Genomic DNA, 26,123 nt, shown 5'->3' with positions numbered 1-26,123 from the left:
GCAAGTCATTGGGCAAGCCATTATGACTTTTTTAGTCTAGGTGTCGCTTGCATTAGTTGTACTAGTTCTGATAGCAGTAGTGCAGAACAGCTCGAATTCCTGTATTTTTCCATTAGCGTGATATTGGAGATAGCCCATTGTGATACAGAAGAAATTGGGTTATTTTATCATTTTCTAAAGAATATGGAAATCTTTTGTTTTGATTCTATTTCATGTAAGTGAAGAATATCTGCAGATTTCAGGATTGATGGATGTAATAATAATTGAACTGATACTGAATGCATATGCAAAGACTGATGGTTTAACTATGCTCAGCCCAAACTATTAAAAATAATGGAAGCCTTGTTAAAAATGTGGGGTGTGTCACTTCTTGAGATATTGGCCAGTCAGATTCTCCTGCCTGCTCCCAGAATCCAAAATTAAAGCTTACATCACCTGTCAACAGAACTTTAATTGTGATAGCGAATTTCAAAGCTACAGGGTATTCCTTGAAAATGAATCTCCTTCTTACATGATAAAAACAACACTGCAGTTCTGAAACCTAATTTAGGGCCTATGTGGCATTAGCTTCATAAATCTTCTGCCTGGCCTTCAAGTGAACTATGCATACTGCTTCTTGCAGATTGTAACTATATAAAATCTCTCTCTTAAACAATCAGATTCAGGACAGCACTTATTAAAAAAGGATCTGTTTTACTGGGATAATAGTATGATATAAAACCCAAAATTCCATTAAGATGACTGATGCCTTGCACAGTCTCTTTGGAGGTTGACTTTGTCATAGATAGACCTACAGTTAATATCAGTCTGTACAACCACCCTGTCAGACTTCAGTGGGGGGGAGGGTGCAGTGAAATGTGAGAAGGGAACTTTTTAACCCCCTTTTTAAGGCCTCAGTTAAGAAATCTTTTTTCTTAGAGATGCTCAGAAAATTGGAGAAAATCACAACATAAGTAAAAAGGGAAATATTGCCTCTGTGGTCACATTTCTCCCCTTGTCTTTAATTGTTGTTCGTTGGGTTGCACATCTGAATATGAAAAGCTTATGGTCCTGCTCTAAGTTAGCTATTTATTTATTTGTTGCATTTATATCCCGCCTTTTTTCCTCCAAAGAACCCAAGGCAGTGTACATAGTCATCGTCCTCCTCCTCTCCATTTTTATCCTCACAACAACAACCCTGTGAAGTAGGTTGGGCTGAGAGTCTGTGACTGGCCCAAAGTCACCCATTGGGTTTCCATGGCTGAGTGGGGACTAGAACCCAGATCTCCCAACTCTCAGTCCAACACTTTAGCCACTACACCACACTGGCTACATCTGAAACCCTGGAGAATAGTCTGACACACTTTGGGCAGTATTCACCTGTTTCCTTCTGTTAGCAGAAGCTAGGTTCTGAACTATGTGTAAGAGGAGAATCCAACTAAAGTTATATTTGTGCAAGCACAGTTGCACGAGCATCTGTGCATCTGGATACACAATGGAAAGATTTGGCAGAGTTTGGCTAGCACTAATTGAGTTTGCAGAATGACTCCATTGCAGACTGCTCATTGTTTCACTCCTCAAAAAAAATCATTTCAGTTATATTTGATTAACAACACAAGTTGTATGAGTATTGCAGAGAAAGACAAACATATTTTGGTGACTATAAATGATAGTGGATGAACAATTGAAGTAATTGTTACACATATTTCTCTAATTCAAAATTTACTTTTCCCATAAGTTAAAATTTAGTTTATCACTTTTCCTTCCAATAAGCCTTTATTATATGTTAATTATAACTCTACCTTTACGGGGCTGATGTTAATGATTTGCCTTATGGAACATAATCATCCCAATGGAGAGAAGTCAGTCTGTGTACTTCTGCTTCAGCAAAACCTAGTAATTGAAATAATACCCCTCACTCCAAATGCACATATGCTATTCTGTAATGGAAAGAAAATACAAGCTCACATTTAAATTAAATAGTAAAATACAGTTTTTGATGGATTGCTTAATCATTGAGCACCTATTTTAAAGAGAAAACCCTATTCCTTATTTTCATTAACTGTGCTATACTGAAAAGACAGCATTGACTGTATCACAATCTATATTGTATTCTGCTTGTGGTGATGAAGCTTCTGACACTGATTGCTGGAGTTGGTATGCACATTTCATCTGTGTAGGAAACAATGCAACCAGAATGTTTGCAGATGAGCCTGGGAATTCAGAGGGGTCTCTGAAGAAACTTCACAGTGCTCAAGGTCAGCAGGAGCTGGACGTTATGGGAGAGGAACCCTATTTGAACATTCTGGTTCTTATAAATACAGTTGTGTGGAGTGGGAGAGCAGGACTGCACCTGATGGCCCCATCCCCTTGCATCCCCTGTGTGATCAGGAAGGAGGCTACATGTATAGAGCCAGTTGCCCCATGGGGCAGGTACAACAGGGATGCAATGGCAGGACCAGGGCCAGCAGGCACAACTCTATGCTTCACCTCACACAATTTAAGAATCATATAAGGCCTAAGGCCCAAAATGGGCTAGGGAGTCTGGCCTAGAGATGGGGTGGCTAAACAATGTGGAAGAAAGAAGACAGTGGGCAAAAAATAAGGACCTCAAAAACCTATGGGTGGAGGAGGAATGGTGCTGAAGAAAGTAAGGATCAAGATGAAAATAGGAATGAGGCAAAACATAGAGGGCAGTATCCAATGGGATCATTCCACCTCCAATGGTTCCGTTGTGCAGTTGCTAGTACAATGGAGGTTTCTCCTAAAAATGCTAGGGCTGTGCACAGACCCCCCGATCTGTTTCGGATCCCGATCTGCAACTTCCTGATTGGGTCCACTCTGCTCCGCGGCGATCCACCAGTGGTCCGCTCTGCTTCACTGCGGAGCTCCGGATCCGAATCAGAGCTCCATTTCCTACCATGGACTTGCATTGAAATCCAAACGCCTATAACTTTTTTTCTGTTAATGTTAGAATTCTCAAAATCGGCACCATAAAACCTTATCCATGTATCCACCTTCATGCCCAATTGGAAGTCAATCCTGATTTTTGGGAATTTTTGAAAATCTGACACCCCATTTTCAGAAATGGGATTTACTCTGACATTTTTACAGATACAAACTTGGAAGTGGGCACCCTCACAGATGCCATCTAGATCCACATGCATGGCAAGCTTCAAGCAAATCCCATCACCCCCTGATTTTTGGTGGGTTTTTTCCCTTTTAACTCACCCCAATTCAAGTCCCACACTAGAACTCCTCAGTTTTCATGTTAGAAATCTCAAATTAGGCACCATGACAGCTTATCCATGTATCTACCTTCATGCCCAGTTGGAAGTCAATCCAAGCCTCCACTGATTTTGGGGGATTTTTTGAAAATTTGACACCCCATTTTCAGAAATGGGATTTACTCTGACATTTTTACAGATACAAACTTGGAAGTGGGCACCCTCACAGATGCCATCTAGATCCACACTCATGGCAAGCTTCAAGCAAATCCCATCATCCTCTGATTTTTGGCGGGGGTTTTTCCTTTTAACTCACCCCAATTCAAGTCCCATGCTAGAACTCCATCAGTTTTCACATTAGAAACTTCAAAATCACCACCATGACAGCTTATCCATGTATCCACCTTCATGCCCAGTTGGAAGGAAATCCGATTCTCCCCTGATTTTGGGGGAATACATGAAAAATCCCCCACAAAAAACAGTATGCCCATAAGGAAACCAGACCTGTCCATAGGGATCCATTGCAAAGTGCTTGCCCATAGCAATTAATAGCACAGATGATTTGGGCGAATCAAGATTTTTTTTCTAAATAAGGATCTTCATCTCAGGTGAAACACTTCCAAAAATGCACACACACACACACACACACACACACACACACACACACCAAGAGCGCGCAATGCAGCTGCCTTTTATCACATGGAAGGAGACCTTCCCTGAGTCAAAGCAAGACATGCACAAGCCATCCCTGCGAGGCGGGCACAGAGGAGGATAGGTAGCACTGGGAGCAAGCATGCCAGAGGCTTGTGGGGTTGAACCACAAAGCCCATCATATAGTACATCTCCCAGGCACCAGGTGGGCAGAGAGGCAGGCAGAGATGTATGACTATGCCATAGATCTATGGGGAAGTAAGTCCCAGCAGATACCCCAAAACAACAGCACCCAGGTGGAGGCGGGAAGGCAGGCATGCAGCAGACATTTCTGGGGGCACAAGGAAGTGAGCCAACAATTGTTTCAAAGCCAGTAATGCAAACCGTCCCTGTGAGGCGGGAGCAGCACAGAGAGATGCCTTTTCTTTTGCATCCCATAACTAGGGGACTAGGAGGATAAGAGTAAAGCTTTGTGATCCTTGCTTCAGAGTTGATTGACTGTACTATGATCACAGCCATTAATAACGTTAATAATAGCAGTACTAATTAATAATAATAACAATAACAACAACAACAATAAGGAGTTGAACCACAATGAAAGCCTGCCTGACTTCACTGAAGAGGGAAAGCCAGGAGAGCTTGGGCTATGGGGTGTATAATAAATGTAATAAATAAATAAATAAACAAAGGAGGGATGGAATTAAAAGCAGCAATGCTGCTGAATCACAACAACAAGAAGATTTTTTTTAAAAAAAGGCTATGTCTGTCTTTTGCCAGTAAGAGGAAAGTGGACATGCCCAGGGGGAGGGGGAACTCTGTCCATTTGACTGGCTCTGTCTAGGGACCAGTCTTTAAGAAGCTAACTTAAACTTCAACTCATGACAGGCATAGTAGCTTCTTCCACTGGTTAATCTTTGGAGGGTTCTGATGACCCTCCAAGGGCAGGAGTGTGCACTGGGCACTTCCACATGCCCTAGGGGACCTCATCCCCTTGCACCACATCTATTCAGTTGTTCACCAAGGTTAGGGTTGGTAGCAGTGCTGTGTTTCCTATCTGTCATTTATTTGCTTAGTATATGATTTCAGGTTTTGTTTGTGCATTTGGTGGGGCTCCTGTTTCAAAAAACACTGGGAAAAGTCCATTCAGAGACTAAGAAAGAAAAGTTTCCCAGTATCCCAAGTTATTAAGTATCCCGTTTTGCTTATCCCCCCCTCCAACTTTGGGATTGGAGGATGCTTCATCAGGTGATCACGATTGAGAGTTGAATCTGCATCTCAGAGCTTCAAAGAAAGGTACCCCTCCTGCTTTTTTACCCTATTTTTTAAAAAAAATATAGCAAACAAACCGCAGCATGCAAAGTGCTGAAAATAGGCACAAATGACTCCGACCCACGACTCTCTAAGAACATTCAGTTTCAAGGAGGTAGCTTGAAAAACAAAAAAGTTATCCACTAATCTTTTCCACAATGCAATCCTATGGGGGGAAATATCCAAAATGGCGGGCGGAGCACTCCACGAAAAGAGAGATTTGCTTGTGGTCACTTCTCTTCGCCATGCTCCACTAGCACCCCGATTTGCTTCTCCTCTGCCTGCACCAGAGGCGGATCACCCCGCTTCGCTGTTGCTTCTCCGAACCGAAGAGAAGAAGATCACAGTCCTAAAAATACCTCTGGAAATTAGCAGAAAAGCTGGTGTATGGATTGGGAGCTCCCTTCTGTTCATTTCAGCGGAGCCCCCTTTTGTTCATTTCAGATTATTTTCAGAAGCACAAAGGCCCCTTCCACAACTGGTCACTCCCGTGAGCATATGGGCACAATAGGACACTACCCATTAACTGGGACCAGAAGGTTGTGTGCACAATTAACAGGTCAACGAGGGAAGATTAGATGGGACTATGGTCCAGGGAACTGACTAGAGCATGGTTGAATAATACCTCTTTCCAATATTGCTTTTGCAGTGCTTGTATTATGATGGATGATCTGTAACTGTGCTTTTAAGAAACAAGCTGCCAAGATAAAAGGGAACTCTGGTAAAGGGAAAGGCAAAGCCTTCTCCATTTTTCATTTGCCTAGTGTTATTGTGACTGTGACACACCTTTGGAGCACTTCAGCACCCTTTGACAGATAAATGTTGGATTTTGCTTAATCACCCTGGCCTGCAGTATAACAGTTGCTAGATCTGTAATCTCGACAAGGTCACTCTTCCTTGGTGTGTTGTTTGGAAGAGGAATTGGTTGTGGCTTCTACTGACACTGCTGCATCGCAACCTAATAACCCAATGGGACCAATAAAGGGGCAATGGGAAAATGATGGAGGAGGGGGAGACTGCGTTTCATATACTGATTGAACTAATTCCTTGGCAGCAGGCATCTAGTAAAAAATATGTAATGAGAAATCGTTAGCACGGGAGAATTGTGTTAGCATGAGGTTAGCTAACTGTGGGTTGCTTTGCAGCTCTTTAACTCAGGCTTGGTGAAAGGAACTCAAAGCTTTGGGCACCCCAGACAGACACTGTGCGTGTCAGTTGCTTCTGTTCTTTTCTCCAAGTGTTCATCTCATGCCATAAATATTTAAGTTGCTTATGTGTAGGTTTTAAGACACCAGAGCAAAGTGGAGCAAGAACTCCACTACACTATCAGAACAACACTATCAGAAAGGAGACTGTGCTAAATCATTGTGGAATGACTTGTGAAGGCTATTACTTTTTGCTCTTATTTCTTGCACTTAATAAATATTGGATTTTTCCTATTCTAGCGCCCTATAGCTTGTGTCAATTTCTCATAAATATTGAATCCCAATAGTTAGCTCATCATTAAAAATGCAGCCTGTGCTCAGTTACATGAGCATTCATAACGGGGATTTCATTGGCCTTTTTTATAAGAGGGACCCGAGTATACGAAAATTCATTTAAATTTTGAAAATTAAATCGGCAACACATTTTCATTGACTATTTTACCAGAACATTTACTGTTTGTTTTTTAAAAAAATAAGTGTTCCTTTCCAATTTCCACTGCGTGTATCAGAGCTAAAATATTCTGGCGACATAATAATATGCTGCCAGAAATCACAGACCTTGACAAAGGCAGGGCTTGTATTTATAAGGAGTGTAATGTACCAAGTACTGCTTCTCATTCATTCAAATGAAGTCTGCCTGTAGCAAATGACACTGATACTAGATTTGCCAGAGGAGAATATAATAATAAGTCAAACTGATTCTGCTCTAATGCCAGGGTATACTAATAAACAAAGAGTTTGTGCCATCTTTCTCTACCTTCATTCTTGGCTACTGGCCATTACTAGAGCAAATATGCCAATTTCAGTTTCTCTCTGTTTTTCATTTTTCCAGTCAAGTCTGGTTTGTCCAGTTTCTGAATCCATATGAGATTTATTTATTTTCAAGTTCACATTAAAATTTGTACACATTTTTGTACACCCTTCTCCTAATCGACACATTTTTGTATGCACTTTTGCCTAATTCATACTCTCTTCTTTTTTTTGCAAACACTTCCCCTAATATATTGCATTTTTGATATATTATCTGAAAAATATGTGCATTTTTGTCAACTTTTTATTTTTAAAAAATAATAATAATTGGAAACTACATTGCAAAAATTTAGAATGATAACTGTGTTTTGGTTCATGAAATTGGTTTGAAAGTACAAAATTAGGTAAGTTCACAATAAAGTGTGAAATGAATGAATTATTTCCCATTCCTAGCCAAGAGGTGTGTGAACTTTATTGGCTACCAGCCATCATGGCCTTTGTGCTCTGATTGCTGTCCAGTTTAATTTGGTCCTTCCTTCCCATAGGCTTACTTAAGAACCTTGCATCTCTGGAGGGAATATTCAGTCGAGAACTGCAGTTACCCACATCCTGATCTTCATGGTTCAGATGCTGCCACTTCAACTCACCAAGTTCCCATTGTGCCCTGCATATGCATAATTTAAGGAAATTGATTCTCACTAGAAAGAAGCACAGCTACCCATGCCATCTTGGCATACTTCCTCCAGCCCTCCAACATTCTTGGCCTGAGGAGGTAAGTACCGTGTGTGTGTGTGTGTGTGTGTGTGTGTGTGTGTGTGTGTGTGTGTGTGTAAATCCAGTGGAGGATGGTGACTATGATTTTGGTGGGACTGTGAATCCATTCTGGGTTTTGGTGAGAACCAGCCAGAACTTGAAAGGAGACTCCAGAATAGGTTCAGCACTTTGGATAGCTCCTTCAGAGTTCTGGCTGGTTCTGACTGAAACCTGGGATGGATTCATGGCCCCATCAATACCAGAACTACCAGCGTCCCCTGCATAAATCAATGATGTTTTATATGTGATATCCCAGAGCCATAACCTTATAAATGAGATGGATATGTGCAGAACTTAGTTTAGATAGGATGTAGAAAGAGAATTTGCTATGTAGGAATATGCTGTCCTTTATGGATTAGGAGTGAAATATTAGGGATTATATCAATCTTATTACCATTCATTTTAATAACTAGTGATGCCACTAAATTTTGTAATTAGTAAAATTTCACATGTTCATAAGGCTCACTTTTGTAGTAATTGTGAATCACTGCCTTATGAATTTGTTATTAATTTCAGAATAGATTTCAATCTCTGGAGCATGTACACTGTGCATCCAAATTATGCCTTTCTGTGCATGCATGGTTGGTTTAACTCACTTCTCTCAGGAGGAAACATGATGGTGCCACTTCACTCTTTAGGGAAAGATTGGCATTTTGAGCTATTTCCACAAACCAATCATGTTTGAAGAAACATCTATGGAGGTTGCACTGCATATACAGTATCTCCATGTAGAGATCCATACATTTCTCCATATATAGGCACATCATGGAACCAAACAACCAATCTGGAAGGGGTATGTAACATGATGATGCATGATGTTATGACGCATTCCACAATTACAACGTGCAATTCCCAAGATGCTGTATGATATTGTGCATATTTTGCTATTGATACTATGCGATACAGTTTTGTTGATATTGTCCAAAAACTCGAAAACACAGAACAAGATACATCCCTAGTTTTTGACACTGATCTGTGTTTATTCTAAAAGATATTTAAAGATGTTATTTGAATCCTGTTTTAAACCCATTGACCCTGTTCAGATGACACACTAACCCACAGTGTTTAAGTATACATCTGTCAGGGATGCTTTAAGGTGGATCCCTGCATTTAGCAGGGGGTTGGACTTGATGGCCTTATAGGCCTCTTCCAACTCTACTATTCTATGATTCTATTTTGAGCTAAACATTATGGCTTACCATGCCATGTGAACCATTCCTGACCATGGTGGCTACATAATCTCAGTTTAAACACACTCACTAACCACTTGCAAAGGGGTTAGTGTCCTAACCAAGGCTTAGAGTGCTGTCTGAACAGGCCCAATGTATTTTTTGTAGTATATCTGTTGGTGATAGATAACCATTTATTTAGTCATTTTTGTGGTATCATTCCTATGGATTTGATTTTGGTGCCAAAAGGTGGGCTTTAAAAAGTAACAAATAAAAATATTAAATAGGATTGAGCATGGACTTCCCTCACATCTCTTTATATGGCTCTGACCTCAGTTTATATCAAACACAGAATTACTTTCAGAGTGCAGTGGGCAATTAGAGAAAGTTCTGTTTCATAACCTCAATGCAGGGAAATACTCCAGCAGCATTAATCTAACACATGTTAAAAAGCATAATCAGATCCCTTTCTAGCTGTTATTTTTACCTCTTTTATGTCTCTCTCTTCCTCTCAGAAGACCCAAAAAGTCTCTAATATTATTCTTGAGCTTGCATGCTATGCAGTGAACAGATTGGGGTTGTCAGGAAATTACATCCGATCTGTGTTGAACTGTGAAGGGGAATTGTTTATGATTAGGTGATTTACACTTGAAGTGGGCAGAAGATGGCAAGGCCTGTAATTAGAAGGAGGGAAATTTATCTCCCAACAGCATGTTCCCCCTTTTGAGCAGAACCCTGGAGTCAGTCAAGGGCAGATGCAGGCTCACTTCTCCAATCTGGCGGAATCTGCATGTGGACCTGATGGAGCTCAGTGAATGGTTGCCAGGAACAACATTTGGTCCTCGTCCTGCTTCAGAAAGGAAAACTCAGATGCTTCTTCAGTTCGCTCTTACATGCTGTATATAAAGTAGCTTTGCAAATACCCATCTGTCTCCTTCTCACCTGGCTGGCCTCAAGACTTTGACTTGGCTGCACATGCCTAGGGATTTAAATTAAAGGCCCCAGCCTATTGTGACTTCAGTGGACCGAAAAAGCAATTCCAAGCAGTACACACACACACACACACACACACAATTTGTGTGTGCCTGCATGCATGACTGTTCTGACTACAGGAGATTATGTAAAGTGCTTTTGTTAGTCTTGTTCTTTTCCTTCTCTGCACTGGCAATAAGGTCTGGTGCAGTCCTGAACCTTTTACTCCTAAACTAGTTATGCTTCTAGAGGAATAGACTAGGAGCATCATGACATGGGAGAAAATCACATTTCCCTACTGTCGTTTCTCTGCCCACACTTTTGTCCCTCATTACTTCCTCTTTCGAAAGAGGAAGTAAACAACATGGCCATGGCCCATTCAGTGGGCCGTTTTGATCTCGCTGCTTCTCCTGCACACAGCAAGAGATAGTGGCAAGTTCTGTCTTAAAAATAGTTCAGATTTACTGGGGTCTTTTTTGTCACACAAAGAAGGTTAGAAGGGGCAGGAGGTGCATGGGACGCAGAATATGTCATGAATAGGACCTGCAAAAATCTGTGAGCACCCAATAACAAGCATGCAATAAAACACTCATCTTGTGATGCCCTAGGTCTGATCCTCCTGTGTATCCTCCTAATAATATCTCTAAGATATTATCAGGATTTGAGAATTAGAAACTGGAAGAGATAGTCCTTGCTGATCCAGTGATTCAAGGGGTTCAGTGAGTGTGCATCTGTGCTAGGGATGTATGGATTTTGTTAGATCTGCCTCATCTGTGTTTCATGGATTGTCAAGGCATCCTTCATTCCATCATCTGCTCATTGACAGAATCAGATTTTATGTATGAAAATTTTGTCCCTGTGTGCCAATGTGCAGTAGAGGTAATGAGCCCTTGAGAAAATTCCCTCCCCCTAAAAAAGTTTTAAAACAGTTCGCAACTTGGAGGAATCTGCATGACTCAGAAAAAGCCAGTGCACTGTAGAATCCTCAGGTCGGAGTCATATAAATCCAAACCCATTTGAATCCGTTGCAGATCCCTCAGACATCCTGACCCCGTGCCAATATCGTTGCCTACTTCATACTCATATCTTCTTTCATAAAAGGGCTAGTGTTAAAACTGGGGCCACCAATGTGAGCAAAGGTTTAGTCAACATTTTAATATCAATAGGGGCAACACTGGCCAATACTAGCAGCAAAGACACATAAAGATGGGCCGGCTTTATCTCAAGTATTAACACTTCTCGCAGTCCAGTCCAATGCCTCAGCTGAAATTAAAGAAGCGGGCCTTTCTGAGGCAGGCAGGAGGCAGGCAGAGCCATTTACCAGTTTATACTATGGTATGTAAGGAGCCGTCCAGTCTATATCTTTTCCTACTATCACTTACTCAGTAGATATAGCTCAACTTATTTGCACAATGGATGGGACTATATTGCGCCAGTGCTTGGGCTGTGATCAGAGGGCTGTCTTCACAGCACCAAGTTGGTGCCATGTTCCCCCTAAACCTCACGGTTTTGCTCCTATAGGGTGGCATCACGTAACTCCCAGAGAGCTTGGGGTGGTATATAAATTTAATAAATAAATAAATAAATAAATAAATAAATAAATAAATAAATAAATAGGGAATGCAGGGATTCCAGTGGTCATCTGGGTACTGGAGCTGCCCCCACGCTCTTCCTGGCTTCTGGCAACCAATCATGGGTCACCATCTGCCAGAACTGCCCCCTGGATTGGCTAAGAGCAAGGTCAGATGGCAGAAGATCTGGGGTGACCTTGCTCCCACTGAAAAATTCAGGGTCAGTCCCCGACTTTTTTAATGCACTGCTTTGTGGAAAAGCCCTGTGGTGGCTGCATAATATAACTGATGCAGCACTGATTCACAGCCACCAGGGGGATTTGAGCGTGTATAGGCAGCCCCCAGGTGCCAGCACCAATGCTAGAAGAAAGTTTGTCTCCACACATTGGAAGTGGGATTCTATGCTTGATTCAGTGACATGCACACACTGGCGCATTCGTGCTTTGGGAATGGTTTTTCTCAGATGCATTTTGACATTTGCCAGTGTGAAAAAAACCGGACATTCCACTGAAATGATTTGCTTCTGCCAGCTGCTAAACAGGAAGCCAAGTTTGAGAAAGTGTTCGGTACTTATTCATGCATGTGTTGGACACTATACCCTCACAAGTGAATCTCAACAGTATTATACAAAAATGTGTCAAAATAAATTAGTGGAATAGCAGCCTTGTTACATTTGGCCTGTATTCATCCAGCTATGCCAGGTGGGAAATTATTTTTACAAAGATCTAGTGCAGAACAACTCAGTCATTTGAGATTTGGGCTAAACACAGAAAACAAGTTTTACATCAGGATTTCATGAAACAGAATGAAACAGTATTACCATGTAAAGCATGAACTTCTCTAAGATCTGAATGCATAATATACTACTTTAAAGAAACCTTCTTAATACAGTTTCAGCACAGAAGAAATACTGTAATATACAATGGTATCAAGACAGGTCTCCACAACTTCTAAGGATAGAGGTGAAATTTGTTTGGTTTGCATTTAATATGAACTAATCCACACTTGCCAAATTAATACATCAACTGCAGTCCTTCAGTTTCCACACTTTCCCAAATTTTGTGATGCAGTTCTTTTATTTTTTAAAAAAATGCATACAGGAATAGCATACAAAACTGCTTACATTAGGGAAATTGCATACAACAAGGCATATATTAGAGAAAGGTGCTTGCAAAACAAATGTGTGCATTAGGGGAAAATGCATACAAAAATGTGTGCGAGTATTTGCTAGCATGAAAATGCAAAGCAAAATGTTTGTGCTGACTTTTAGGGGTGTGGGAGAGATTCATACACTAATGTAAAAATAGGACAGGACCAATTTGTGTCTGAAAAAATGCAAACTTTTTATTTAATTATTGCTTTTACATCCTGTGTTCTTTTCCTCCAAGGCAACATGCATAACCCTGTGAGGTAAGTTGTTGGACTGAGAGTCTGTGACTGGCCTAAAGTTACCCAGTGAGTTTCCATGGCTGAGTGGGAACTCGAACCCAGATCTTCCGACTCCCAGTCCAACCCTCTAGCCACTACACCACACTATTTTTAATAATAAATTTGTTTTAAGTGGTTGAAGAATACCATTAAGCTTTTAAGAATGAAAATCCATGTATTTATTGCACCTTTAAGTTCCTTTAGTGAGGGGTGTGTGAGTGTTGTTCAGGTAGGATAGGAATCAGATGACAGCCAATTTTAAACGGAATATGAATTCTAACCAAAGTATATTTTCTATTCACATTACTGGCACAGTAAAGCTTCACATGTGAAAATACTCTTGTTCATTATCAAAAGCAGAAGAAGCAGAAAAATTATCTGAATATGGGAATTATTTACACATTCCAAATAATGAAATGGAATTTGTCTCCCTGTTCCAAGTCAGCATGTGTGGTTTTCAGGCAAGATTCTTAACTCCTTTCTCTTTCTGCTCCTCCTTAAAGAAATGGTAGTGCACACTGTATTATAGTCTCATCTGCTCCAATACCCAAGACGTTTACAGTAGATTTATGATAATATAAGAGCTGATGGTGCCATTGTTCTGCTTCTTCATCTTTCAGCTCCTTGATTATACTAAAGCAGTCTGGAAATTAGTTTCTCACAAGAGTGATCAGTCTCCCAAAGACATGAGTACTATATAATTAAAAGAAATTAGATTCAACACTACCTAACCAAATTAATATTTGTTATGGAAAAGCAGTCCCGATCGTAACATTACAGTTTTGCATTCTAAGTAAAATACATCATATTTATCTTAAGTGGTAGCGGACAGAGAGAATTCAGTGGAATTTACTCAGAATGTTTAAAAAGATTAAGAGGCTGAAGTAATGTAAAGCCCAACTCTAATCAATGTTCTGAAAAGAATGGCAGATATGAATATGCCATTATAGCCTTTCTCTGCCAAACTATATCAGAGCAGAGGTAAATTTAATCCTAACAATATTTCATATTTGAATAAATATGCCAAATATAATCTTAATTCATTGTTCTAACTGCCAAATATAGTCTTAATATTATTTCTTCTTTTTTATCTGCATTAAACTACACTAAGGCTGATTCTACACCTGCCTTTTTACCTGGGATCATCCCAGAATCATCCCTGTGCATCCAAATGACACACAGGGGATCCTGGGAGCAGGCAGGGACAATCCCTCCATTTTCCTGGGATAATCCTTAGGTGTAGAAAGGGCCTAAATCAATGCAACACTAGAATATATCTGATTTAATTTGGTAGGACTAGATTTAGACTTCTAGTCCATTTTCAGTGCCTGGGCTATGTTAGTTTGTGGTGCTTGTGGAGTATGATCTGCAAGTAAGAATGACCAGTGATGAGGAGGCCATGTTTGCTGATGACACCAAACTATTTTTTTATGGTTAAAACAAAAGGGGATTGCGAAGAGCTCCAAAAGGATCTCTCCAAATTCTCCAAATTAGCCTAAGTTTTGATATGTTTGTAAGTGTATTTCAAGGTTCTTGGACATCATGAATGGTAGACTTAGGAAGTGATATTTTGTAGAGTTTTACAGCTTCTTCAAACTAGAGGAGTAATTGCCATGATGAACATTGGATGATTAATGATCCTGAATCACAGAATCATAGAAGAGTAGAGTTGGAAGGGGCCTATAAGGCCATCGAGTCCAACCCCCTGCTCAATGCAGGGGGCCCATGGTACCAAAAATATATCCTTGCACATTGTAAAGAGGTATTCTTGCCATGTGGTTGATTCACAACATCTCTAGGCCTTTTGCAACTTAACTCCACCAGCACAAGGTATAATTAAGAAAATCCAATGTATCTTACATTACAAAATTTCATTGCTCTCTCTCTCTCTCTCTCTCCAGACAGCCAGCTGACCCTGACAACTTCATGAAACCAGTCCAAGGGCTGCAGATTCCATCTTCATTCCTGCTTTACAGTATTACAGCCAACTGTAATCATATGTCATGGATTTCCTGATCTCAACACATACTGAGGATTGGCTTGTGTTTGTGGGAAAGTAGGGCTGTGCACAGGGTACCCGATCTGCTTTAGATCCTGATCCAGACCTTCCAGATCAGGCCCAAACTGGTTCGGGTCAATCTGGACCTCCCCCGCTCTGCTCCAGAACTGGATCCGGAGTGAGATCTGGAGGTCCAGATCGATATTTCAGCCCCATTTTGCCCCCCTTCCCCACTTACTTGCATCCACATTGGACGGCGGAGGCTGGTAAGTGGGGAAGGGGGGACAAAATGGGGGCCGAATAAGCTCCCCTCCCCTTACTTGGCTCTGCCATCCGCCGATGCACAGACCACAGTGGCGGTGCACAGCAGAGACAGGTAAGCCCCCCTCCCCCACTTACCTGGCTTGGCGTCCATCATGGTCTGGGAGGTGGCTTCAACTGATGCCCAGGCCTAAAACCAGAAACATGCCGCAGCCTATTTCTGCCCTTAGGCCTGGGCGTCAGTTGAAGCCACTGCCCGGACCACCATGGAGGCAGGTAAGCCCCCCTCTCCTCTTACCTGGCTCCCCTGCCATCGCCACATGGACCATGGCGGCGGTGGATGGGGGAGCCAGGTAAGCTCCCCTCCCCACTTACCTGGCTCTGGAGCTTCGGACTGGTCTGAACCGCTTTGGGCCGATCCGATCCTCCCCGATCCACTCCGGAACAGGGCTTTGGAGGTCTGGATCAGCCCGCTCCGCTTCAGATCTGGGAATCCGTAACAGAGTGGAGCACACCCCTATGGGAAAGAAGCAGACTTGAATCCTTCAGACAGATTTGCTTGAATCTGGCAACTTTCAGTCACAAGGGGCAGCATCCAACAGGGCTGTTCCAGCTCCACTGATTCTGTTGTGATTGTGGGTCCCACTAGTGCAATGGGACATTGGTGCTTCCAAAAATAACCCCAGATGTTAGCAGAAACATTCATTTTGGGATCAGGATAGGAAAGTGGAGTTCAATTCTGTGGAGCTCCACTGACCTGCCACATCCTGGAAACAAGCATTTTTACTTGAATCTTGAAACTTCAATCAGCAGGGGCAGTATCCAACAGGGCTGTTACAACTTTACTGTTGTGTGAGCGGTGCTGTAGCACTAGTCATCTGAGCAGGTAGAAGAAACCTTTGTATAAGTATTGGAGCATATTCACTGTTTTGAACCAAAATACCATTATCCTTGTCATTTACAATAGCCATTGAGTAAATTTACACAACTTGCTTTTCTTTCTCAGAAGCAGAATGTTATTTGTACAGTTCTAATTTCTCATTGCTCTTAAAAAAAAGTCCCTGACATGCTTTATCAAATCTCCCCCAACAAAAATTAAACAACCCAAGGGAAGAATGCATACAATGTGAAGCATCCTCTTAATGCATTCAAAATTGTAACAGTGCATGCAAAAACAAAAAATAAAAAGCCACTGAATGTATGTTATTTAGAAGAACTCCATCAATCACAGAAATGAGCAGTCTGTAGGTCCAGGTCAATACCTTACAGCCCATTAAACAGAAGGAAGGAAAGGAAGTTTTCCTATGTTCAATATGACAGATGGAAGGAATGAAGAATATTAATAGATGTCCATAGTTTGAGCTTGCCAATATTAGGAAGAAAAATTATCAATCATTAATCCATCAAAGAACATGAACTTTGCCATTCTTGACTATTACTTGCCTTCTGCATTAATATGAATTGGGGAGATGTTTTTTGCCCTCCATTTTTATGAAATCGCTTTAACAGTTGAGGCTAATGGATCATCTTAGTACATTGTTGTACAAAAAGGCTTTCAACTTGCCAGAAGGTTAACATCTGAAAAGTATACCTGGTTTATCATAAAGCATGAAAAAGAGATATTTTATCCAAACCGTTTAAACAAACTGTTTTAAAATATGAATCTGCTCTGGATAATCCAGTTTACCCCAAACTGGAGCTTGAATAGCTTAACTAAAGGAGCAGGCTGCTCAGTCTAAATTGCCTGTATTATTAAAGTGGCTCCATCTGTTCTATTGCTCATAACTTGCACTTCACCCCACTGATGCATGTCAAAGTAAATCTATGGAATCAAATTGCTAAGAACAGTTGATTCTTGTCAATGCGTATATGTTGTTTGCAGTGCTAATTCTAAAGTAATATTCAGGCAAGTCCCCTCCCTGCCCCTCCTTTTTAGGTGGGCCCAGTTAGCAACGGGATGAGAACAAATTAGACACGCAGGTATAGCTGGGATAATAAATTGGCCACAACTTTATTGACTCACTTGAATAGGCTTGCGGCAGCATAGGGAGCCTGTATAGGGATAGCATAGGGAGCCTGCCTGCTAACCGATTCCCCTTCCTGGCCCACATGCCAGGGACATGGGTGGTGGATGGCAAGGCCAGGGGCACACCATGGCATAAACTGCTAATGTGAACCCCTTTCCACCACCCTGGGGCACAATATGGCATGAACTGCTAATGTGAACCCTTTTCCACCACCCAGTGGAAATGGACAGCTTGCAGCCCCCATGCTGGTCTGGTCTTGGTGTTTGTCCCTGAGATCCCTTATGGGAATCCTCACCATGGGTGAGAAGGGAGACCAACCCTCTACACTGGATCCAGCCCAGTGCCTATCACACTTATGTAACTTGTGACAAATGTTATAAAATGAAGCAATCACAAAGAATTCACTGATAGTACAGATCAACTTATTTACAATGGAATTAATCTTGCAATGGGGAAGGCAAAAACCCTGCACAATCTTTGCTAGTTGGTAGGCAGGTAAAATTCCATCCCAGCCCCATTAACTGATGACCATGGTCATAACTAGACCTAAGGTTTATCCCTGGATCATCCAGGAGTCAAACCTGTTCATCTAGGTGACACACAGGGGATCCAGTGCTCAGGCAGGGGTGAATCCTGGAGGATCCCAGGATAAACCTTAGGTCTAGCTGTGGCCTATGTCTGCCACTGTAAGACATCTTGCTTCTGGGAGTAGATGGGTGGGGATGTCAGCAACTGCAGTCCTGGAGCTGCATGGGAGGTCTGCCTTTGGGAGGCTCAGGTTGAACTGGAGATCTCACTCTGCCTCTTTGGCCCCACCTCATCAAAGCACTGATTAGCTCAGCAGTCACCTCCCAGGAAGGAGATAATGATGCTAAAGCTATTCATCTGCTCTTTACCAGCCTTTTTCCCTTTGCCAACAGCCGGCTCTTCCACAATTCACTGATGCCAGTTAAGAGGGGAAATTGGCTTGGCAGAGAGCTTCGGCTATTGGGCGGTATAGAAATGTAATAAATAAATAAATAAATAAATAAATAAATAAATAAATAAATAAATAAATAACAATCTGGTTCCATCTAAAAGATATCTCTAGACTATGAAAGGTAGAGGGGAAATCAGATCTTCTTCTGACTCTCGAGAATGCAAAAGATGCAGGTGGGGCTTTATTTGGCCAAGTGGTAATAATCTGGATTAATCTGACCTAGCAGAAAAGCAGCATTGGGGATCCTGATTAGAGAGTGATTCAGGTTGTCTATATTTTCCTTCTACAGAAAACAAAACATTGAGAGGTTGGCTGCTGTTTGAACACCTGTTTAAGGTGGAATAATGCACCTTGTTCCAAGAACCATGAGAACCAATCCCCTGTAGGACAATCACATGTGCTTGGGAATATTTGTAGTTTTTCTAACATGATGGTTACATACACACATACACTTCTCCTTGAGCATAATAAATGAATAATAACATATACCTCAACAATGTTGGCAGCCTTCCCCAACCTAGTACCTTCCCAATATGTTGGACTGCAACTCCCACTATCCCCATCCACAGAAAACAAAACTGTTCCATCTTCTGTTTTACAACCCTGCAGTACTTAACTAATGGTAAAACAGTATTTCATTTTATTAGCTTACATTACTATTGTAGTAATATAACAGCTTCAGAGTTTGCAGCCATTGTGATCCTGGAAAGGTAAAATTGCCTTTCTTAAAATATGTGTGTATTTTTACACATTTGATTAAAACAAATCTTTATGCCTCTTGTTTCTTTCCTTTTTATTATAATATGCTATCAGAAATAAGAGCTTTTTTGTCATAAATCTATAATGCTGGGCAGATAAAGTAGTGCCTTTAAAAACTATTCAAGGTTGAAAGCATATTACAGTAATAGTCATTAGACTACAGCATGTGTATGTGTGCTGAAAACAGCTTCTGAAATACAGTATTATATTTGATTACTCAACTAAAACATAGTCATCCATTAACCCCTCGTGAACCAGGTCTCCAAAGCATGCCTAAGGCAATGACACTTCATGTGTCCCCATTATTTTCAATGATATAGCAATAGCAACAGGGCATCCAGAAACACCATAAGGTCAGACTATTGTCATTTCTTTAGGAAGTATAGTATATTCCACAAGGATAAACTGATCTAAACTAAAATAATTGGAATTGGATTAGGTCATAAGGCACCTCATACAAATTCAAGGGTATTCAGGGTTAATAAAATAAGCAGACATTTTCATCCTGGATGTTTAAATCATTTCTTTGCATTTCCTGTTTCTGTACGCATAAGTGTAAAAACAAGAGAAACACTATATTGACTTGAATGTGCATTCAAATGGAAATATCTCTCTCCTCTTTCTGACTTACCAGTCCAGGTCCGGGCCCAATTCAAAGTGCTGGTATTGACATTTAAAGCCCTAAACGGTTTGGAGCCAGGTTATATGAAGGAACGCCTCCTCCCATATGTACCTACCTGAACCTTAAGATCATCTACAGGGGCCCTTCTCCGTGAGCCCCTGCCAAAGGAAGTGAGGCAGGTGGCTACTAGGAGGAGGGCTTTCTCCGCTGTGGCACCCCGGTTGTGGAACGAGCTCCCCAGAGAGGTCCGCCTGGCGCCTACACTGTACTGCTTTCATCACCAGCTGAAGACCTTTTTATTCACTCAGTATTTTAACACTTAATTTTAACTTAAATTTAAATTTTACTGTTTAACTCTGTATTTTAATCTTATAATCAACTTTGCTGTGTGGTTTTATCCTGGTTGCGCTTTTTATACTGTATTTCAAAATTGTGTTTTTAACCTGTTGGATGTTTTTTGTGGTTTTAATTTTTGTGAACCGCCCAGAGAGCTTCGGCTATTGGGCGGTATAAAAATGTAATAAATAAATAAATAAATAAATAATTCTCACAGAAAGATGCTCTTTGCATCATTTGTGAATATACCTTTATTTTAGAAAAACAAGTGCAGATTCTATAATATATCAAAATGAAACAGGTGTTTAGGTTAGTCAATGCAGCTATGTGGTTTAGTACAAGAAATAAAATGTTGCTAAATTCTTTGGTGCCAGCATAATTCTAGTAAAGTGCAGTATTCAAGGAATCCCACTTTAAATATCACATTACAATTGTGACATTGCTGTCGTTAGGAAAGGTAACACCAAGCCGAAGAGGTTACCAGCATGTTTATTAAGCAGTTTCAGGGGAAGTAAATAGAGAAAAGAAGGCTTCCTTGAGAAAATAGAAGTCTTGCCTAAATGAGGAGAGCAAAACCAAGCGAAAACTTGCACAAAGCAAATGCAAGTAGACAAAAAGAGATGTCAAAAACCCATTTTGAACAGCATATCGCTAACAACATCAAGGCCGACGGTAAATGTTTGACTCTCTAGACTACCTTTGGACCTTAGTACTGCTTTCAGGCTGTGCTTCTGGTACTGACCCTTGCTATTTTCCAGTTGTTTTGTCTTTTTACTGCTGAAAGCACAACAGTTTGGCAGAACAAAGTGGCAATTGACTGATACAACACATCAATAACATTTAAGAAATATTTAAGGATTTCAAGAAGTGAAATAAATCCTGGCTTTGCAAGTCCTTTAGTTTGTATTGTCCATAGATAGATGGACCTTACTTGATACCACAGTTGGCTGCCATCTCCCTCCTAACCCAAACCCCTTGGGATGATGCTATGAGCTTTATCACACCAGCATTATACTGTGCAATCACTGCAAATTGCATGCAAAGGACTCAGACGTTTTCCACTTCATAATCTGCTTTGATTGTGAGTACTCCCATGCATCCTGCCTTAATTGTGCTATAAAGCCAAAAGATTTGCCGTATTTAGCCCCTACTTTTGAGTGCATCTGCCGAGCCGCCGCTGGGTTGCAGGAGCAGGATTTTAAAGAAATGCTTATATCTGCGTAAGCTTTAAAGATAAAGACACCAAAATTGGCACAGTAATAGATATTAGGTAGAGCTTTAAGCATGCCAAATTTGAATTGAATTGGGTCATCCGTTGATTTTTTTTTAATGATTTTTTTACATTTCCCCCCTTAAAGTCACTTCCTGGTATGCAAAGGATCACTGTTGCCCAATAGCAAAAACAACCACAACAGCCAAAACTTAGCACTACTGGGATAATCCGAGGGATGTGGGATGAAGCTCTATGTCTGGGTCACTGTGGAGTATGTAAAATGGTGGCCAGGATGCCAACACAGTTGTTAGTTTCAACAACTACAGCATCAGCATCAACAAAAACCTTAGGAAAAAGGAAAGGAGTGAAGGTTTTGTCACTTCTACTGGCTAAACGCTTCTCAAGAAACTGTCGAGGAATCTCTTTTCCCACAGGAGAAATGCAGTAAAATGTTTTCCCAAACTTTTCTTCCCTGAAATAGGCTGGAGAAATTCAAGAGACCATTTGAATTTCTACTGCACAGAGATTCATTTCATGCCCAACATTTTCCCTGATATAGAAATGCATAGGAGAGCACATCAAGCTGTCACAGCCATTGGGAAGGCAGTAAGTACACAAATCCTTTGGATCAGGACAATGAAAATTAAATAAATTAAATCTCCACTATATTGGTTAATATATCTCCTTTAAAATACCTTTGAAAGTTCCATCCAACTAATGCTATCAAAGCTTGATAAAGCAACCAAGCGTTCCGTAATCGACTTGAGGCATACATTTGTGTTTGGGTTTGCATTTTCCATGTATGTAATGTGAATGCAAAATGACACCAGCCAGCATAGAATATTCAGTATGAAAATGGCTCTTTTGATTTCTATCCAAAGTTAACCAAATCTGTATGTGCACTATTTGCACAAAAGAGGCTCATGATGGGCGCTTTAGCTATCGTGCACAAAAATGCTCTAAAACGTACATTGTTTATTTGATACCTCTCTCAATGAAAGTCAAAGGAAATGAGGTCACTGCCTTCCTTAAATCAGGATCGAACCCTTTGAGACCTTTGGATGAAAGGTGGTGTGTAAGGGCAGAGTATTACTATTGTTTACAGTTTGTGATTCACGTGCAGGTGTCAAAATGTATCTGAGTAAAGGACCAGCTATTTCCCCAGCTCATTTTTTTAAAAAAAATCAATATTAGATTCAGACTAAAAGAAAATGGACTCTCTTGGGCAAATCAGGGCAGTTGGTTACACTAGGACGTGAAAGCCTATAGGCATGCTGTCTCTCTATTCAACCATATAATGCAACACTTTGCTATCGCCATTAAAAGACTTACTCTGTACCATATCTCACATTTCATAATATTTCTATCTAAATGCAGATTTCTGTATTCCATGTGTACCATCTAGTCAGGTTTTCCATAAAAATACCAGCAGGAGACGACATTGAAATTCATTTTGCATATTAAAGAAATCTCTCTGAGATTCCTTCTTTTATTTGTTTTATCAACTCAAGCAATAACCAAGAAAATTAGAGTTCCAGGAATGATAGGTAAGCCATTTATGATTTTATCGGGGTTGCCTCCTTTTTCTTTTCCTCCTGCTTAGACAATTTACAGGCTCTTAAGGGCCAGTAATTTTACAGTGCTCCATTGCAAAATGAAATAAGTCCCTCTGTACCATTTAACCCAAGTACTGCAGTAATAGATGGGCCCCAAAGAAAATGCAACCCGAGTAACAAAGAAAGTGAATGCCTTTCTTTCCAATATTCATGCCACATTTATTATAGGTCTTCTGGGAATTTGTTGCTCTTGAAAGCATTGTTGTAAATGTCATAATATTTCCTACCATAGCTGTTTGCAGTGCATAGGTGAAAAACAGATGTAGAAGGGGGAAAAGACAACAGTGCAGCCTTTGCAAACACTTTTGTTGTATTGCATATAGTCCTTCTTGAAACAATTGCTGCCTGATGGGGCAATGCTATGCATATTTAGTTAGGGGCAAGTCCCTCTATATCCAATGAAACTTACTCCCAGACAAGTGTGCATAGGATTTCAGATTCATACATGGAGTATTTAGGAATCAGTGTTCAAATGTTCTACTATCTATGTTCCCAATATTCATGCACATATCATACACATAATATACATGCATACATAAGGATCATCTTACGAGGATGATCAGAGGTCTGGAAACAAAGCCCTATGAGGAGAGACTGAAAAAACTGGGCATGCTTAGCCTTGAGAAGAGAAGCCTGAGGGGAGACATGATAGCACTCTTCAAATACTTTAAAGGTTGTCACATAGAGGAGGGCCAGGATCTCTTCCCTGAATGCAGGACACGGAATAATGGGCTCAAGTTAAGGGAAACCAGATTGTGGCTGGACATCAGGAAAAGCTTCCTGACTGTTAGAGCAGCATGACAATGAAACCAATTACCTAGGGAGGTTGTGGGTTCTCCCACACTAGAGGCCTTCAAGAGGCAGCTGGACAACCATCCGTCAGTATGCTTCAGCTCAGCAGTGCAGTGCAAGTCATCTCCAGGTAGGTCTAGGAAACACCAGTCTGAAAGAGCCACTGCCAGCCAGGACAGAAATGGATGGCGAACCTTTTTTTATGTTAAGGACCATATTCCTTTGGGGGAAATCTTTCAGAGGCCACATACCACAGGTGCCCAAAGTGGAGAGGTCCAGAGCGACCAACCCCTCTGTTTCCCCCTGCTCTTTTTCCCCTGCTCTTTTTCCCCTGCTCTCTTTCTTCCCGTTCTCCCACTCCCTCTGGGTTTCTTTAGATTAAAGGGAAATCACATTGCTTGCTGGCACTTTGCTTCCGGCTTTTCTAATGCAATTTTAGTAAGCTAAATTACACAGGACAAGATGGGCGTCCACGTAGTTTGTAACTGAAAACTTTGGTACTCGTAGTATTGAATGGGTAGTGGGTGTTTTGAAGTGCAACTTCCCCTGTACGCAGTAGGAAATCCCAATATATTTCAGAAGAATCATGATATCCAAGTGTGTTTTGTTAAATGGAATAACCAGGGGAAGGAAGTTCACATCATAATCAAAATGACCTACAAACTTCCATGATTGGATGTCATGAGCCTGCTATAAAGCACTCATTTACAGAACCTCCACCCCCTCCTCTCTCTTCCCTGAAAATTATCCCTGTCCCTGTTACAATTAGGCTTGGGAATTGTGGTATGGGAGTGATTTTGAGGGTTTGGCAGTGTATGTGGAAGGGAGGGCTAACGTCCCCAGGTGCCACCCTCCAAAATTATCCCCCATGTGGAAATTCAACTTATGGAGGGGGAGGAATCCTAATTCATGGGTATGGGAGCTTTTTATCAAAGTATAATGGGTTTCCCACTGTTGTAGGTGTAGATAGCACATAGACATAGATAAGATGGAGCAAAACTGACTGTCACATTTTTACAAACTCTCCTAACAACTGACTCTCATGGTACGTATGTTCATGAGCATTGTAACATCTGAGGGTGAATTGAAATTCAGTTTTAAGGGATACTTTAAAAATGGACACTTGTAGATGAAGTGTCTCCCTTGCTAAATCTAATACTTTTATGTATTATTAATACTAAAGATCCAATATGGACAAACAAAGCAAACATTACTGGAGCCGCCCGAATTTCTGAAGATTCAATGATTGGCTAATAAGTGAGAGGAATTCCTTTTGAAATATTTGCTTTTAAAATTCAGTTTTATTAAAATATGTAACAATTATTCCTGATAGATGAAATTTAAGACAATAAAGTGGAATATTAACTTGATAATCTAGTTTTATGAATTGTTAATATTATCAGTCAATATTATCAGTTCATTTTCAACCATAAGAAGAAGCGTAGGAAAAATATTTATGAGAACAAACATTCAACATTTTTGCAAACAAAATGGAGAGAACAACATTTGCTCAAGATGTGTTTCACCAGATTTGTTCCAGCTCTAATGAGAGAGACTAGCTAATCCATTTCTCTTTGTATCAGTGTAGCCTTTTTGGAAAACAATAATGGCACTACAGTATGTTTGCAGGTAAAATGTAGGACTGTTAATTAATTGCTCTTTTATAAAGTTATATGATGTATTAGTAATTCTAATCATTTTTTTAAAATTTCATATGTTATTTTAGTCATTGGGCCTGTTCAAACAACATGCTAAGCCACGGTTAGGCTGCTAACCCTTTTGAAGCAAATGGTTAGTGAGAGTGTTTAAACCGTGGTTATGTAGCCACAATGGTTAGGAGTGCTTCACACAAAAAACACTAAGGGCCTTGCTAGACCTACCTTTAAATCCTGGCATTTGGAGGGGCCAGCCCATGCTAGAAGTAGCATGGGCTGTCACTCCTGTCTACATGTGACACACAACATGTGACGGGGTAAAGGAAAGCCCCAATGCGTCGGCCATTTTTTTTAATCTTAAAGGGGCCATGTGCACAGAAGCACACCAACGACAAGGTAGGTCTTTTAAAAAAAGGGTTCCCCACTCCCCCTGCCCCCGATTTTCCCCTGCACAATGACCGATACCCCCCACCCACCCGCCCATGTCCAATTCTCTGCCCACTCGCCCACCTGCCCGCTCGCTCGCCATGTCCAATGCCCTGCCCATCCACTCACCCGCCCACCTGCCCGCTCGCCATGTTTGATGCCCCCCACCCGCCTGCCCTGTCCAATGCCCCGCCTGCCCACCCACTCACCATGTCCAATGCCCACCCACCTGCCCTGTCCGATGCACCCCCATCGCCCGCCAGCCAGCCATGTCCGATCCCCCCCCATCACCCTTGGGCCGCGATTCCCCCCCTGATGTCCCCTGGCTGTGCTCTTCCCCCCCATCTCTCCCACCGGGTCCGCTC

This window comes from Elgaria multicarinata, chromosome 4 (assembly GCF_023053635.1).
Source record: "Elgaria multicarinata webbii isolate HBS135686 ecotype San Diego chromosome 4, rElgMul1.1.pri, whole genome shotgun sequence".
In the NCBI taxonomy this organism is placed as follows: domain Eukaryota; kingdom Metazoa; phylum Chordata; class Lepidosauria; order Squamata; family Anguidae; genus Elgaria; species Elgaria multicarinata.
This window is presented reverse-complemented; position numbering follows the sequence as displayed.